General features: G+C 42.4%; 1 protein-coding gene across 2 annotated transcripts in view; it reads right to left on the bottom strand.

Annotated features, from left to right (window-relative positions):
* Nucleotides 1-16,596, bottom strand: part of agmo (alkylglycerol monooxygenase) — a 152,377-nt gene that overhangs the window by 83,206 nt on the left and 52,575 nt on the right.

Raw genomic sequence — 16,596 nt, 5'->3', positions numbered from 1 at the left:
AGTTAATAAGAATGCAAAAATGACGCATTTCTATTTAGCAAAAGCTTTTATAAAATCAGTCAAGTCATTCAGACATCTTTTATATGGTAATTGCTCCCGTAATGGAAACCAGACAACTCTGTTCACACACTAATCTGGAAGTCTTTTCAGTTTCCTGCAGGCAGAAATTTATTTGTAAGGCCCTGAGCTGTCCTTGTGATGAGTTATGTTGATAGAGCCAGCCTTTCTCACATGTTAGTTTCTGTTCTTCACTTTGGGGAAGTAAAAGAGCTCATGTTGCAGCACGGACTAGGTCAAGTGCTCGTTTTTTTAGAAGGAGGATGTTAAACATTATTTGGGTGGCATTGCCCAAATAAATCACCCATAAAGTATACAGTCATTCTGTGCCCACAAAAAATACAGTCATTACAGTATATTCTATGGTTTGAGACCTCAAAGACGTGATAAGGATTATTATTCCTACTTACTACTCAATATTTTATCTTTACTGATCATCATCTTCTTTAGTTGAAGCATGTTTGCCTACAAATTACGGTCACTACACTTTAACCTGCTTACAAATTAAAATTGATTTGAAGAATTTTCCACAATTCTCTATAATTTTAAATTTTACAGAAAAATGGTTTTACAGGCTAAGACAAGGTGAAATTTTGGCTTGTGTTTCATTCCCTAATCTGCTCTATAATTTTCCTGCATTGTTCTTCCAGCCAGTGTGGCCCAGATCAGGAATAATGTAAACATCTCTAATTCAGCCTCTCAACAACAATGTTACATTTATAGAGTGCATTTCACGTCGGGAGGACGTCCCAAGGCGCTCAAAGGCTCACACTAGGAAAGAGATTGCCTTCAGTATCAATGTAGCAGTTCTGCCTTACTTATGAACTCTTGGAAATAATTGGTAAAAAAATTTAGGGGAAAATTTACTGATGGTCAGTAAATTTTACTGATCTTGGTGGTGTGATCTTACAGTGATGTTCCAAATTATTAATCAACAAAAGATTAGAATAAGGTTTTTTTGACTTGTAATCAAAATTCTTTGAGCTGCAATGGACAATTGATCAACATTCCAGGTTGAGTTTGTTTTTTTGGTATTCGTGGCTTTGAGACAGAAGGTTGTGGTTTGAGACCCATATCATGGCTTGAGCTCATAACCTACATTGATGTTTCAGTGCAATAGTAAATAATTGCTGATTATTGGATGGTGCCATAACAACAACTTGCATTTATATTGCGCCATTCATGCAAAATAGCATCTCGGAGCACTGCACAATGGCAGAGTTGGACTCCGAGCAAGGAAGAGGGGAAGGGAGAAGTGACCATAGGCACAATCAAAGATGTAAAGGTGGGATTTAAAGATAGAATAATAACCAATAAATAATAATAATCCTTGCATTTGATATGCGACCATTCATGTCAGAAGGATGCCACATGATTTTACTGTAAAGTGATATGGTTGTGTATTTTATGGGCGAATGCTGCAGCCAATTTCCAAACAGCAATGACCTACAAATAGCCATTAAGTGAATTTTAACCTTAACCCTAGCCCAAAACCCACACCAGGCTCCGTGAGCCAATTGCCCCCGTCCTTACCCAGCTCCACTGGCTTCCCATCCCCTAGAGAATAGAGTTCAAGATCCTAATCCTTTTGAAGCCTTCCATCGTCTTGCCCCACCCTACCTCTAAAACATTATCAACTCCCTCCCCTCAGGGGACACTGGCTTCACATCCCCTGCCCACCCACGATCAACAGGCGGACCTTCAGCCATTCTGTCCCCACCCTCTGAAACTTCATCTTGGAGTCGCTTCACCCTTTCCCTTGCCCCCTTCAAGGTCCATTTCAAGACCTTCCTTTTGACCATGCCTTTGGTCATCCTCCCACCACCTTCCCTCTTGCTCCCCACCCCTCTTGAATCCAAACCCCAGCTCAAGTGGAAACTTTCAACTTCCAGGGTCTTGGAACATCCTCCTAACATGAAAGGCACTATATAAGTTTGTTGTTGTTGAATAATGCCACTTGGATTGGAGACAGGACCTTGCTTCAGCATCTTATCTGAAGTACGGCACATCCAATAATGCAATACACCCAAGCAATGCATTGGAGTGTCAGCCTAGATTATGTGAGTTAAAAGTCCTGACATGAGCCCACAATCTTCTGGCTCAGAGATGAGAGTGCCATCAACTGAGCCATACGTTGGAACAGACATTAAACCAGAAGGATGTCAAATACAGATGTTTTCTACTTCAATGTTCAACATTTTAATTTATCCATTTATTTTATGAGATAATAATTTTTCTACTTCCTGTCAATTTCTAATTGCNAAAAAAATGCAGAACATCCATTTATTAAAGATATGGAAAATAGACATGGAAATGGACTTGACTGAACTCCAGACCAAACTCAATAGCCTATCCTACACTCCAAACTGCCATTATGATTTGCTCGCTACAGGCACTCCCAATGCACCCAACCTTACAGAGGATGTCAAACATGTTTTATTTGGTCTATGCTCTACAGTGTTTTACAGTGAAAGTGGCACATTCTGAACACTGAATGCTTATAATAGGTTTATTTGGGTCCAATCACTCACAGTTTACTTTAGAAACAAAGAGTGGATAAATAGCCAACTTCCAGGTTTTCAGTTCACTGCTGATGTCACATCCTGTGTATTGCACACATGTGGACTATGTGCAAGAAGTGATGCTGATGTAATTTCCTGCATGCTGCACATAGTGCAGGAAATGATATCAGCAACCCTTGTTGATGCAGGAAGTGATGTCAGTGATGCTTCGAGGTGCAGGAAGTGATATCAGCAACACGTCCTGGCACAAAAAGTGATGTCAATAGCGATCTGATGACCAGGAAATTGGTTATTTTTTAGCTACCTAGTCAGTTTTGCAAGCGAGGTGTACCACACTGCTAGATAACACGGGTCCACAGTAAGCAGCGCTAAAAGTGAGGATATACCATACCAGGGTGGGAGGGGGGCCAATATAATGGCATTCAGCTGTATTATAGTTTATATTTCAGGTTGCATTGTTCCAGAAAAACATCTTACAAATATTTCTTCAGCTCCACCAGGAGCCCAATAAAACAGGGGTAAAGGAAGTGTGCATATTCCAGAATGTTCCAACAAGACTTCCAACAAGCATGAGCTTTATCTTGAGGTCACATTGTTTCTCTCTTTGATCGAGGCCCCACTCAAGCAAGTTGTTTTTTGTTTTATTTCCTTCATTGCTATCAACGTTGCAGGAGAAATTGGAGGATTTTTTTTTTAAGCAGGTTTTATGAATGAAACCTGGTTAAATTGTGGCATTGAAAAGATAATTCACCTTTTGTTCAATTTTCTTTTGGGATTTGTGGGAAAGCTGCAAAAGCATGCATCCGGAATGCCTTTGACAGATCAATTACATTTTGTATCACTGGTAGGAAGCGAAGGCTTCGTTGCAAACTGTGTCCTCATCTTTCTGCACAGCAGGACATTATTGCAGACCATGTGTTCAGATGGGAAGCATATTAAAGTAAATGGTGAGCTTAAAGAGAAAGGGACTTTTCATTCCATGGTAATACCTGGATCTGTCTACTGAGAAGGGAATTGTTTATATTGTACCAGTGAATTGAGCATGTTTTTACAGTCAGTCGTCTAGTTGGTTAACTTAATTGACTTAGAGCTGTGGGTTTGTAAGTGTATTTTGTCCTTAAAAGATTGTGCTGCCCAAAGGTCGATAAACTTATTAACTTTTTTTATGGTCAACCAAGTTTCTGACACGTGCAGAAAGCCATTACCATGTTTAAAAGTATCCAAAGCAAACAGAATTCCATGCATCCCGCCTACACATGGAAATTCCAGAGATGTTTATTGGAGTGGGATGCTCATTCTCTCCCTGGAGGGATGCATTCTGCCTATCAAATTCCAGATAATACTAATTCTAGAAAATATTAGATGCAGGTGAAAGACAAGGGTTAGGGATCCAGAATGTGCATTGGGATACTGCTGGAGTTTAGCCAGCTAAAACCACATGCTTGCCATTGAGAACACTGTCTGGCAAGCTTTCCTGCTGCTTGTCCAGATCGGATCACCCTATCCTTTACGGCTTTGGCTTTCAGAGTTAATGGGAGCTGATTGGGAAGAATCCCTGGCCTCAGTGACTTTCCAAGTCCTGCTGATGAGTCAGGCTGGCTGTTGTATCATCAGCAGTGTCCTAGAATACTGCAGACCCACCTGGCTCAAGAACTGGACTTCTGAGATCGCCACAGAGGGTGGACTCTATTCCGGCATTCCGTTGCCAAACATATCACTTTGGAGCCAGTTCAGCTCAAGGAGGCCCCGCCGCACACACACACGCCCACAGGAAAATCATTAGTTGATCATTTGATATCCAACAAGTGTGGGTTTGAGTCTTTACCAGGTGATGGTAGGTACCAGAAACTCCCTACGAGCTTCCTGATGGGCAACACAGGTCAGCAGAAACTAACAATTAGAGCCCCCCCACCTACCACACACACGCGCACACACACACATATGTGCACAAACACATATGAGCACACATATAAAAGCACATAAAGTTTAAACAGCGGAGCTTTAAAATGGCAACTGGAATTGCCATGATTTTAGTTATTGGTCTCAAAGCTGGCATGAGGAGATAAAAATCCACTGAAATGTTATATTCATATTCAGAATGTAATAATTAGCACATTGAATCCCTTATGGAACACTGCATTTTGAACAACAATAACAACAAATTACATTAGTATAGCACCTTTCACGTCAGGAGAACGTCCCAAGGCGCTGGACAGTAAGGGATTTGGACCTGAGCAGGGGGTTGGGATCAGGGAGTGTGGAGGGTAGGGGTAGGAAAGTGACTGAAGGAGGGTGCCTTTAAGGAGGCAAGGGATAATGATATTTCAGGTTTATTGCAGAGAATTCTGAGAAGTAAAAACAGAGGTGACTTTGCAGCTTTAAGATTACAGTACAGAATTCCAGAAAGGCTGCATGTCTGAAGAATCCTTTATATTGATGGCTCGTGTATCACTGAATGATATATTCCACCTATTAAATCTGGCTTCACAATCACGGATAACAGCTAGTTTCATCATTAGATGTAATCAAAGAAGCCCATTTTTCCCTCAATTCTTATCTGCTCACGACAAGAGGCAAAAACATGAAAAGCTTCCCTTTGGAGATTAAGCAAACAGCAAATGCAAACACAGATCCCTGACCAAAATCACGTCTTGTGTAATCAGAGAAGCAACCTGACCTCGCAGGTCTCTGCTGCTTGATGTTCAGGACTAAATCAGCATGAAAAGGCCACAGGCACAATGGGCTGCAAGATGTACACTCTGAATGTTACTGGTTTGTCCTTCTAGGTCCTACCAACGAGTCAGGCGGGCTGGGTTGTCATCAGCAGGTCGCTGGAGTAGTGCAGAACCATTCACCTCCTGGAGGCAGTCCAGTTTTAATTGGGGAATTGTTAGCCATAACACTGTAAGAAACTCATTTCTCTTTTTGAACAATCATGGGATCTTTAATGTTTCTGTAACCAGGCAGATAGGACCTCAATTTAATATCTCACCCAAAGGACGACACCTCTGACAATGCTGCATTCCTCTAGTATTGCACTAATGTGTCAGTCGAAACTATACAACCTCAAAGTCCTGAAGTCCTACAATCTTCAGGGACAAGAGACTTATGCTAAAATTTGACATTTTCAGAGTGACACTACAATCTGTGTACCAATTGATTAAAGCTTTATTGAGATATCACAACAGAGGAATTGCATTATGATGCAAGACTAAAAACTCCACAGAGCCAAATCAGCAATATATGTGATGACACTGGTCAATGAGCCTGCCAATAATGGTTTGAACAACATTTTTGAACAAACGTGATCCAGAATAAAAGCTTTGTGACTGCTGAAAACACATAACTATGCAATAGATGTTCCAGAGAGCAGCACTTCACTAGTAGTGGAATATACAATTTCTCATTATAAGGCATTAATACCAAAGCCAGGAAAATCACAGACAAATGCGGAATAATAATGTGCATCCTGTCAACATCACTATATTTACTGACAAATATAGAATGAGCTGCATCTTTCTTTTAAAATGTTAACTGTACCACCCACATAAACATTCAACATCCTCCAATAACTAACTTTCACTGCCTGTGACCAGGACTCCCTCTACTGTGCCTTCTTGTCCTCCATTGTTACTTTCAACACCATTGACCACTCGATTCTTCACCACCATCTATCTTCCCTTCAACGTTTCTGTGCCTCTGCACTTTCCTGGTTTCACTCCTACAAGTCTTATTGACTATGTCTATTCCATCACTTTTTAGACTTCTCCTCCTGCTCCTGTGCAGTCATATGCAGTGTTTCTCAGGACTCCAGCCTTTTCCTCACCCAAATGTTCCCATTTGTGACATCATCCACAGACTGAGGTCCATCTCAATATGTACCCGACTTCCCTGTCTGCTCCTTCTACTCCACCAATTCTAGTCTGTTTCATACCTATACCCCAACATCAGTGGATCATCTTTTAACCACTTTGCACTCACTGCCTGGAACGCTCTTTCTATATACCACTGCCTTGCTCCTACCCTAACTGCATTCAAACTACCTAAAGACTTATCTCACCTCTGCTCTATCACTCTCCTACCTCATTTTCGGGCACCTCAACCCTACCCTCACATTTGTGCAAAACACACACAATCACAGCACTTCATAGTGTATCCTGTGTAGTTTCTTGGGACATTCTCCTGATGTGAAAGGAGCTATATCAATTGTAAACCTTTGTAAAGCTTTTTTTAATCATTTTCCATGTGAACATTACTGTTGCTGTTATTATTAAAACCTATTCTTCGAATGCATTTTTGGTCCTCTTTGCCCTCCACACCCCACTTTCTTTAGCTCCCCACAACCCCCACCTCAAGCTTGCATGTCCAGTTAGCTGTGTGAAGTGCTTTGAATCATCCTCCTGAGATGAAGACTCTATATAAATGTAAACTAATGCTGCTGTTGCTTCACTTTGCATCGCTAAACAGTTGTGTCATCTCCTTCATTCACACAATGAACAATATTTAACAACTTCACCCTTTATTTATTACAGTGACTGCAAACTGGTTGGCCTGTTTGGCCCATTTGATACCCCAATCTGGCCTCATGCAGTTCTTCACTTGCAAGCCAAAAATGCTCCTTTAAATGCATATTTCGCAATGATTTCCAGCTGACATCAAGAGGCCACCACGAGCTGAAAACCAAGTAGTATATTTTATACCCCATAACAAGTTTGAAGCAAATTTTAGAGTATGCAATTTAAAGGTATTCATGTTCCTGCAAAATGCCGTACTGAGGACTAAACTAATCTGGTTACATATTAAAGCCATTCTCGAACCTTGGTTATTTACTTCAATGGCAACCACACAGATTCCCTGTTATGAGGTGGAAAAAGCACTTGCAGTACTTGCATATTCCTTGCAGATGTAATTACAAAATAGAGATTAATAAGAGATTGTGTTTGGCAGCACGGGCAGGCAGTGCCACAGAGTGGTAGGATATGGGTTTGCATCCACGATTCTCCACACATGGAGCTCCCCCCACATTCAACTGTACTGGTAAGAGATGGTATGAAGTGCAAGTATGGTTTGTCATTAAAACAGAGAGAGACAGTCACCGCATAGCACTCTCACCTATCACCATCCAGCAGCCAGCAATAGAGCAGCACGATGAAAGGCTTGAACCTCCCAGCCTGTCTACTCCCTGGGTGAAGTTATAAAAAGCTGGCACAGTATTGCAGGAGAAAGTGTGTGTGTGGGGGGGGTGGGTGGGGGGGAGTGGGGTGGGGGGGTAGAATGAGGGGTGGGCAGAATAGGAAAGAGTTTTTTTTAAAAACTATAAAAATTCATTGCAGAGAACAAATTGGAAAGACTTTCAAAAGAACACATCTGGAACACAGTTTTTGGCATTTACAAGGCATTCATAAAAACATCTCGCAAGCTGTATTATTTACGATGCTTGTTTAAAGGAGCATTGATGTTCTGCGTAAATAGAAAACCCTAAGATATGTGGTAACAGTTTTAACTATTCTGGATGCAATTTTTCCAATAATAATTGAGTTTTAATGACATAGTTGGCATTCAGATGCAGTAAAATGTTGCATAACAACAACTGCATGCTCTTTCTCTTTATTGTTATGATTTTCCCTGCTTTACATCTCTGCTTTTTTCCCAACTTCATGCTGTAGTCATTCAGATGAATGGGTGGCGGAAGAGATAGCACAGGATCTTCCAATGCTGCTGCTAATGGTGTGCTCTTCACACTTCTTTGGGGATGGTACAGGTCCTTCTTTAGACTACTTGTCGTGCTCCTCCACTGTTAAGTGCCCTGAGGCACTACCCTGCATGAGGGGCACTGAGCTACAGGAGGGGAGTCCTGCAGCTCAGTGGTTAGAGCGCTCGCCTCTCAAGCAAGAGACCGGGGTTCGATTCCCGGCAGGGCAAAATGTTGGGCAAGTTTCCTAACTCCACACGCCTCTGTTTACCTAGCAGTAAGTAGGAACCTGGTTGTTAATTGATTGGTAGATCGCTTTTCCAGGGATAATAATCCCTCAAAAAAACAAAATAATAATTTGGTCACTCAATCCACGACTGTTTGTGGGACACTGCTGTGCGCAATTGGCTGCCGTGTTTCTCCCACAAATATAGTCAATTTACTTTACAGTATATTCTATGAAGCGCTTTGAGACATGAAACGTGCTGTATCAAATGTGAGGATTATTATTATTATATAAATGCAAGTTGTTATTGATAACGCCTGGATAGAGTTCTACTACCATAAGGTATTGCCTGCAGCAACATGCCTCTCACATGGTGAACCTTCAGTATAAGAGGCCAGCGATACTGAGAAACACACACACACTTTATACTCTTCCAAAATAATACGGTTCAAAAGGCAGCAGTATCTGCCAGTGCCAAATATTGCTGGGTGGCCAGTTTTATTTGCAAGACAGATATTCAGGTGTCAGCTTCGCTCAGTAGGTAGCACTCCAGCTTCCGAGTCAGAAGGTTGTACATTCAATCTGCATGTTGGGACTTTAGGCTCACAGTCTAGTCTGACACCCCACTCCAATACATTTCTGGGGAGCAAAGCATTTTTGTTTGTGCTGTGCTTCAGATGAGATATTAAACCATCTGCCTGTTCAGATGGATGTTAAAGATCCCATGTCATTGTTTGGAAAGAGAAGGGAATTTCTCCTGGTGTTCTGGCCAACAATCCCCCAGATAAAATTGGTCATTCACTTCATGGCTGATTATTGACATACATATTGCGCAAAATAGCCTAAAAATACATAGTCAATACATTTTACAGTAAATCCTGTGAAAGCTTTGGGACATCCTCCTGACATGAAAGGTGCTATATCAATTACAATTATTATTATGAAATAAATAATAATCCTTAGCATTTGCTATAGCATCTGTTCACATTGTGGAGATGTTTCAATATGCCTCACAAGGTATACTGTAAAGTGGTGTGACTGCATGTATTTTGTGGTGAACACAGCAGCCAATTTGCACACAGCAATATACCACAAACATCAATAGAATGAATTATTATTATTATATATTCTTGATGACAGTGGATGAGATTTTGCACATGCCAAGCTGACACTATATACACCAAATCGTCAGGTATTCCGTATGAGAAAACATTCATATGCACTATACTCACGAATAGATAGCGGATGCTATATTCTCATATAGCAGTAGGTGAACATGCAACCCCCGCCCACCCCACAACATAATTACCTGGTCTCCTTGCCTCAATACCTCCACCTTGGTACCTGCTTCCCATCTTCAGATTGCATCTGAAGATCTTCCTCTTCACCGAGTTATCGCTCACCTCCCTTCTCTCTCCCAGCTCGGCATCAAGCTCTGTCAATATTAAGCGCTCAGAGACCCTACTTTGTGTGAAGGACACTAAATAAATGCAAATTGGTGTTGTTCAGGGCCTTGGGATGTCCTCCCGATGTAAAAAGCGCTATGTGGTTTGTTGTTGCTGTACTTGGTGTACATAGCCATAACTTAGAGAAGCCATATCTCAAAGAAAGGGGAAAAAAAATGAAATGTTCACTTTGGCAAGGCTAACAACAGGTCAAACCACTGTTTTTTTGGGAGCAGGGAGTCTTAATAATGACCACCACTGACAGCAAACTGCTATTGTTTCCTCTCAATTTGCTTTAGGTTCAGGAGAGATCTGCCCTAGAAACACTGACATTCCACATCCTGACCAAAAGGTTTACTTTCAAATTTGTTTTGCTTTTTGTCTTCAAGGAAATATCTTGTATTTGAATTTAACCTTCAAATCTACCATTGTATCAAAAACACACATTATATATCTTCAATACATCTCTTGCATAAATACACATACCTGTCAATTTACAGTCACATTGTAGCTGTATTATATCTCACCTTTTTAGTTTTATACAGCTGAAAAGCATACACTAATGCAGCGATTAAGAATAATAACAATCCTTGCATTTGAATTTCATGTCTTCCAGATGTCTCAAAGAGCTTCATAGAATATACTGTAAAGTGAATTGACTGTATAGTTTGTGGGCGAAACGTGGGAGCCAATTGTGTACAGTAGAGTGTTGCAAACAGGCGTGGATTGAGTTATCAAATTATTATTGTTTTTTTTCTTGAGGGATTATTATCAGGTATGTGGAGTAAGGAAACTTGCCCAAAGTTTCACCCTGAAAGGTAGGAACCTCTCTGCTTACTTACTGAAAGGTAGGAAGCTCTCCCTTTTATATTTAAATATAAAATGTGCAAATTTACACTTTCAGTAAATACACAATGTAAAACCAACACTGTGATGCTGGACAGTTCGACACTGAGAATTTCCAATTTCTTCATAAGGTTTTGTGAACAATCGAGAAATTTGAGTCAAATCATATGAGACCACTTTTAGCCTGTGGATCCCATGTTTGGTAGCTGGCACCATCCCAAACTGGTGGAGCGGAAGGACAGAAAATGGACAAGGATTGCAGTTATTAATGGGGCCCTGTAGTGGGTGTAAGGTGTTTCTTGTTCAATGTTGTCAGCCAGCCCTAAACCTGGTCATCGCAACTTGGAAAAATGGGGGAAAACCAATGTGGTCATGGCAAAAGATTCAGTCATTGATACATTGAAAAAGAATCTCCTCATTACTAGTCAGAACATATAGTATGACTGATGATCTTCCGTAAAATAATCACATGCTGTATCCCACCAAAAGATTCTCCTCACACTCAATTCAAGTGTGCTTATTTTTAAAAGACCCACCTCACATTTATTTTCATCTAATTAGTCTCAAGAACTGCCATATTTTGACAATGATCCAACTGCCTACTATTGCCAGGTAATATGCATTGCCAGATGATGAAAACACAAAGCGTTCCAGTATAAAAGCTGACTGAAGCAATCTACCAACGAAGAATCCAAGCCAAAGCACAATAATCAGCTAGTCTTCAGCCAAGCAGTCGTTGATTTACTTTAGTTTAAATTGTTTGTAATATTATGTATTAAGGATGAGTTCCAAACCCAAAAGTGGAATCCCAAACTGTTTCAGAAACTAGAAGGTGAATACTTATAGTAAATTTGAGGTTGGTCCAATCCGTATTATAACTGCTGACCACTCGAGCCAGGTAGATACTGAGACACACGGACACACACTTGTTACAAGACTCATCTGGTTTATTAACACAAGAGGGGAAACCACAGCAGCCCCAACAGAGACAGACCGCTCTCTTTACTGTTAATTCTCCTGGAGGGGTGCAGACACCTAGGTTCATGGTAAGCGCTCTGTAACCCCTCTTAGGTCCATTTGTCCTCACAATTCTCCCCTATCCCCCTATCCACGATCCACCTCCATGCTCATTTTCCTGAGAGTCTAGAAAAGTCTGTTATTTATTGGCTCTCCAGCATTGTGTACTTATCTGCAGTTTGGTAGGTGGGGTAAACATTTTGCGTTAAGGCTACCATAAAGACTTTTGCACCACTTTATGAGTGGAATGATATCCCGCCCACATGCTGTGCTTACGTTAGATTTAGTAGCAGCATCAGACTCAATGAGAAAGTACATGAATAGTGAAAAGTTTAGAAGTGAGTTGAGGACTGGATTAGTCAAAGGAATTCGCTCCGCGGTCACTTCCCCTCCAACACCCACCCACCCCCCACCCCTCCCTCCCACACTCCGACTCCTACCCATCCTCCCCTACACACATTCGTACCCGTTTCCCCACCCTCTGCCACCAAACTCATCCTATCCCTGAAACCCACCACCTGCTCCCTTGACTCCATCCCCACTCCACTCCTTATCTCCCAGCTCCACCTCCTTGTCCCACACATCACAGACATCGTCAACCTGTCCCTCTCCTCTGGCTCTGTTCCCATTCCCTTAAAAACTGCCACCATCACTCCCATTTTCTTCAGCTCAACGTGCGTAAAACTGAGGCCCTCCTGATTGGCTCGTGTCAGCGGCTCCGCACCTCAGGCGCTGACAGCATCAGCATCCAAGGCTGCACTCTCCACCTCTCAAAGCCAGTCAGGAACCTCTGTGTTCTTTTCGACCCTGAGCTGTCCTTTCTCCCTCATATCCGCGCCACAACTGGCACTGCCTTCCACCACCTCTGGAACATCGCCAGACTACGGCACTACCTCACCCCTCACGCTGCTGAAACTCTGGTCCACGCCTTTATCACCTCAAGGCTGGACTATGGGAACTCTCTCCTCGCCGGCCTTCCCGGCACCTCCCTCCACAAGCTGCAGGTCATTCAGAACTCTGCAGCTCGTGTACTGTCCCGCACCAGGCTTCGCGACCACATCACTCCCACCTTCGCTCGCCTCCACTGGCTCCCCATCCCCCAGAGGATCGAATTCAAGATCCTCATCCTCACCTACAAGGCCATTCACGGCCTTGCTCCCTCCTACCTCTCTGACCTACTATCCCCCTACCTACCTGCCCGTACCCTCCGTTCCTCTGGCTCCAGTCTGCTCCACATCCCCCGCCCCAACCGCCCTACCATCGGTGGCCGGGCCTTCAGCCTCTCAGCCCCTAGTCTCTGGAACTCTATCTCCCAGTGCCTTCGCTGCCTCCTCCCTTTCCTCCTTCAAGGCCGGTCTCAAGACCTTTCTATTTGACCGTGCCATTTCTCCCCTGCTCGGGTCCTGACCCAACTGTACAGCGCCTTGGGACGTCCTCCTGACGTGAAACGCGCTCTATAAATGGAATCTTGTTGTTGTTGTTGTTGTGCCTTCAGCTCCCCTCTCGACTCTCTACCCCCTCCTCGCTCCCCTCACCCTGACCATTTCCCCCTTGCTCGGGTCCTGACCCAACTGTACAGCGCCTTGGGACGTCCTCCTGACGTGAAAGGCGCTCTATAAATTGAATCTTCTTGTTGTTGTTCTTGTTGTCATGCATCACTGGCGAGGAACATGACTCAATGCTGGAGGTTATAAGAGTTGACAGTTTCTCTGGTGGAGGAGACCTCCTGGAGACAGCACCTCTGTACCCCCCTTTGTTCCCCTTGTAGAGCAAGCAGATTTTGGTTTGGCTGCTATGAAAAGATTTGTGCAATACCTTTGTTTTCTAGAAGATAGTGTGGAGAAACTGACTGATGGCCTTGATAAAAGTAGGCAGAGTTTGCAGTTAGCTGCAACAAAAATAACTTGCCATTATATAGTACCCTTCATGCAGGGTAGCATCCCAGTGGGCTTGAACTCTGATATCAGAGGTCCATCGAAACAGTTAACTGAACAGATTCTCTATGCAAGGTATTGTATGATATATCTGCTTCTGATGTGTCTTTAAGAGACTGAAGGGAAGAAAACCTGTGGTACTTCACTCTGTCTCCAAACATTTACAGACCAGCATTGCTGCAGGATTGTTGCACTGGCCAATTCAGCATTACTGTGATGGCCACCACTTCCCAGAAAAGCTTCACCGTGCAATAATTCTGCAAATGATATCTTCACAGATCTCACTGATTTCCAAATGGGTGAAATAAATTAAATTGTTGATGCATGGTCCTCTGAACTATTAAAGCCTTACTTATCTCACTGTCTTAAAAAGTGCAGATATATTAAATAGAATGTAAATTTTAGGACAAATCTAACTACTATTAAGCATATGATACATCAAGGGAATTGGAGGGGGGCATACCTATGGACCAGTCGATATATTAAGAATTGGCGGGTCGCATTTTCTATCAATCAGTTTATCCATTAATATCTTAAACTTTACCATTTTTCACGTTGGAATGAACCCTATAATATTATTTAATGGCCAATTTAAGGTCAAAGTAGCTGGGGTCAGAAAAGATCAGGTAATTTACGCATAAGCCTGTTATCATAATCCGGTCTCTCAAGTGAATGGGCAAAAGTGACCTACTTGGTGAGGTGACCTGATTACTGAAACAGGTCGGGTGATTCAGGTGACTGATGTAATGTTAAGGGCATTGGTAATGGGCTAGGGTGATGAACATTTAACAACCATTCTTTGCAATCTCATTAAAATAAAGGCATTGTCACATTTCAAACAAAAGCCATCATGTATTCAACCTTCATTTGAGAATGCAACTTGTGTTCTGCCAATACCATAGCTCACAGCTAACTGTCTATGACTTTTGCCCTCACTGTTTTTGGTTAAGTGCCACTCTCTCACGTAAGGACAATTCCTTCTGTGGTGGCATGTTCACAACACTTACCAAGAATTGGCTGCAGGAGCTCAGGTTAGGCCGCGGGCGCCGGGTGAAGTCAATTTCACACTCGCGCCGTTTCCGCAATCCCAACACACCCAGCGCCTCGCACACGTGACTGGAGCCCACTCGGCCCACAGTAGCAATGTCAAGGAAATAGTGCGAGAAGCCCGAAACCTAACACACTGTGTACTGTAGAGGTTAGTAGAGGAGGGGGGTGTTTGTACCATGTTTGTACCGGAGGAGGGCACTGTAACAGCCGTAATCAATGACTGTTGTCCTGAATAGTGAGGTGCCCGGTTTACTGAAGCAGACAGAGGCTGTCTATTTTACACTGACAATGAAAGAGACAGTGCAAATGTGCCCACAATTGTGAGGTGGCTGGATTACTGAGGTGACCGCAAACTGGGTTTCTACTGTAGTTGGATCCAACGTGAAGGAATTGAAACCCACAACAGATGAATCATAGAATATTACAGCACACAAGGAGGCCATTGCCAATTATCTTGAATCTATGTTACCTACCCACCTGTCATTGGAAACAGTTTCTCCCTGTCTACTCTATCAAAACCCCTCATAATTTTGAGCATTCATAACATTAAATCTCCCCATTACCTTCTTTATTGTAAGGAGAACAATCCCAGCTTCTCCAGTCTCACCAAATAACTGCAGTCCCTCATCCTTGGTACCATTCCGATAAATCTCACCTGTACCTGCTCCAACTCCTTAATATCTTTCCTAAAGTTTGGCACCCAGAATTGGGCACAATACTCCAACTGAAGCCAAACCAATGACTTATAAAGATTTAGCAGAACATCCTCGCTTCTGTACTTATTTATAAAGCCAAGATCCCATATGCTTTTTTAACAGCTCTATCAACCTGTCTTGCCTCTCTGCTCCTGTACCCCCTTTAAAACTGTACCATTTATTGTACATTGCCTTTTTCCATTCTTCCTCCCAAAACACATCACCTCACACTTCTTTGTCGTAAGTTCATCTGCCATGTGTCTGCCAATTTCACCAGTCAGCACCTCCTACCATCCTCCTCACTGTTTACTATTTCCAAGTTCTGTATCATCTGCAAACTTTAACATTTTTCTCTCTATATCCAAGTCCAAGATAATTTATGTATATCAAAAACAGCAGTGGACCTAACACCGACCCCTGGGGGGACACCACTGTATATTTTCTTTGAGTCAGAAAAACAACCATTCACCACTACCCTCTGCTTTCTGTCTCCCAGCCAATTTCATATACATGCTGCTGCTGTCCCTATCCCATGGGCTTCAATTTTTCTAACTAGACTATTACGTGGCACCTTATCAAACACCTTCTGAAAGTCCATATACACTACAACAACTGCACTACCTTCATCAATCCTCTCTGTTATATCATCAAAGAACTCAATTAAGTTTGTCAAACATGATTTGCCTTTAACAAATCCATGTTGACTGTCCCCACCACCGACGTTAGGCTGAATGGCCTGTAGTTTCCAGGTTTATACTTCTCTTTTTTGAACAGGGGTGTAACATTTGCAACACTCCAGTACTCAGGTACTACTCCCATATTCAAGGAGAATTGAAAGATTGTGGTAAGAGCCTGCACTCTTTCCACCGTAACTTCCCTCGTAAGCTAGGATACATTCCACCTGAACCAGGTGACTTTTCTACTGTGAATGCTAGTAACCTTTTAAGTACCTGCTCTATATTTTTATAATATAATTCTCTATTTTTATCCTATCCAATTTTTCTACTCTCTCCTCCTTTACTATACCATTGGTAACATCCTTTTTTGTGAAGACAGATGCAAAGTACTCATTCGATACCTCAGCAATGCCCTCTGCCTCCACAAGAACATTT

The sequence above is a fragment of the Callorhinchus milii genome, unplaced genomic scaffold (assembly GCF_018977255.1).
Source record: "Callorhinchus milii isolate IMCB2004 unplaced genomic scaffold, IMCB_Cmil_1.0 Scaffold2, whole genome shotgun sequence".
Lineage (NCBI taxonomy): Eukaryota > Metazoa > Chordata > Chondrichthyes > Chimaeriformes > Callorhinchidae > Callorhinchus > Callorhinchus milii.
This window is presented reverse-complemented; position numbering and strand designations above follow the sequence as displayed.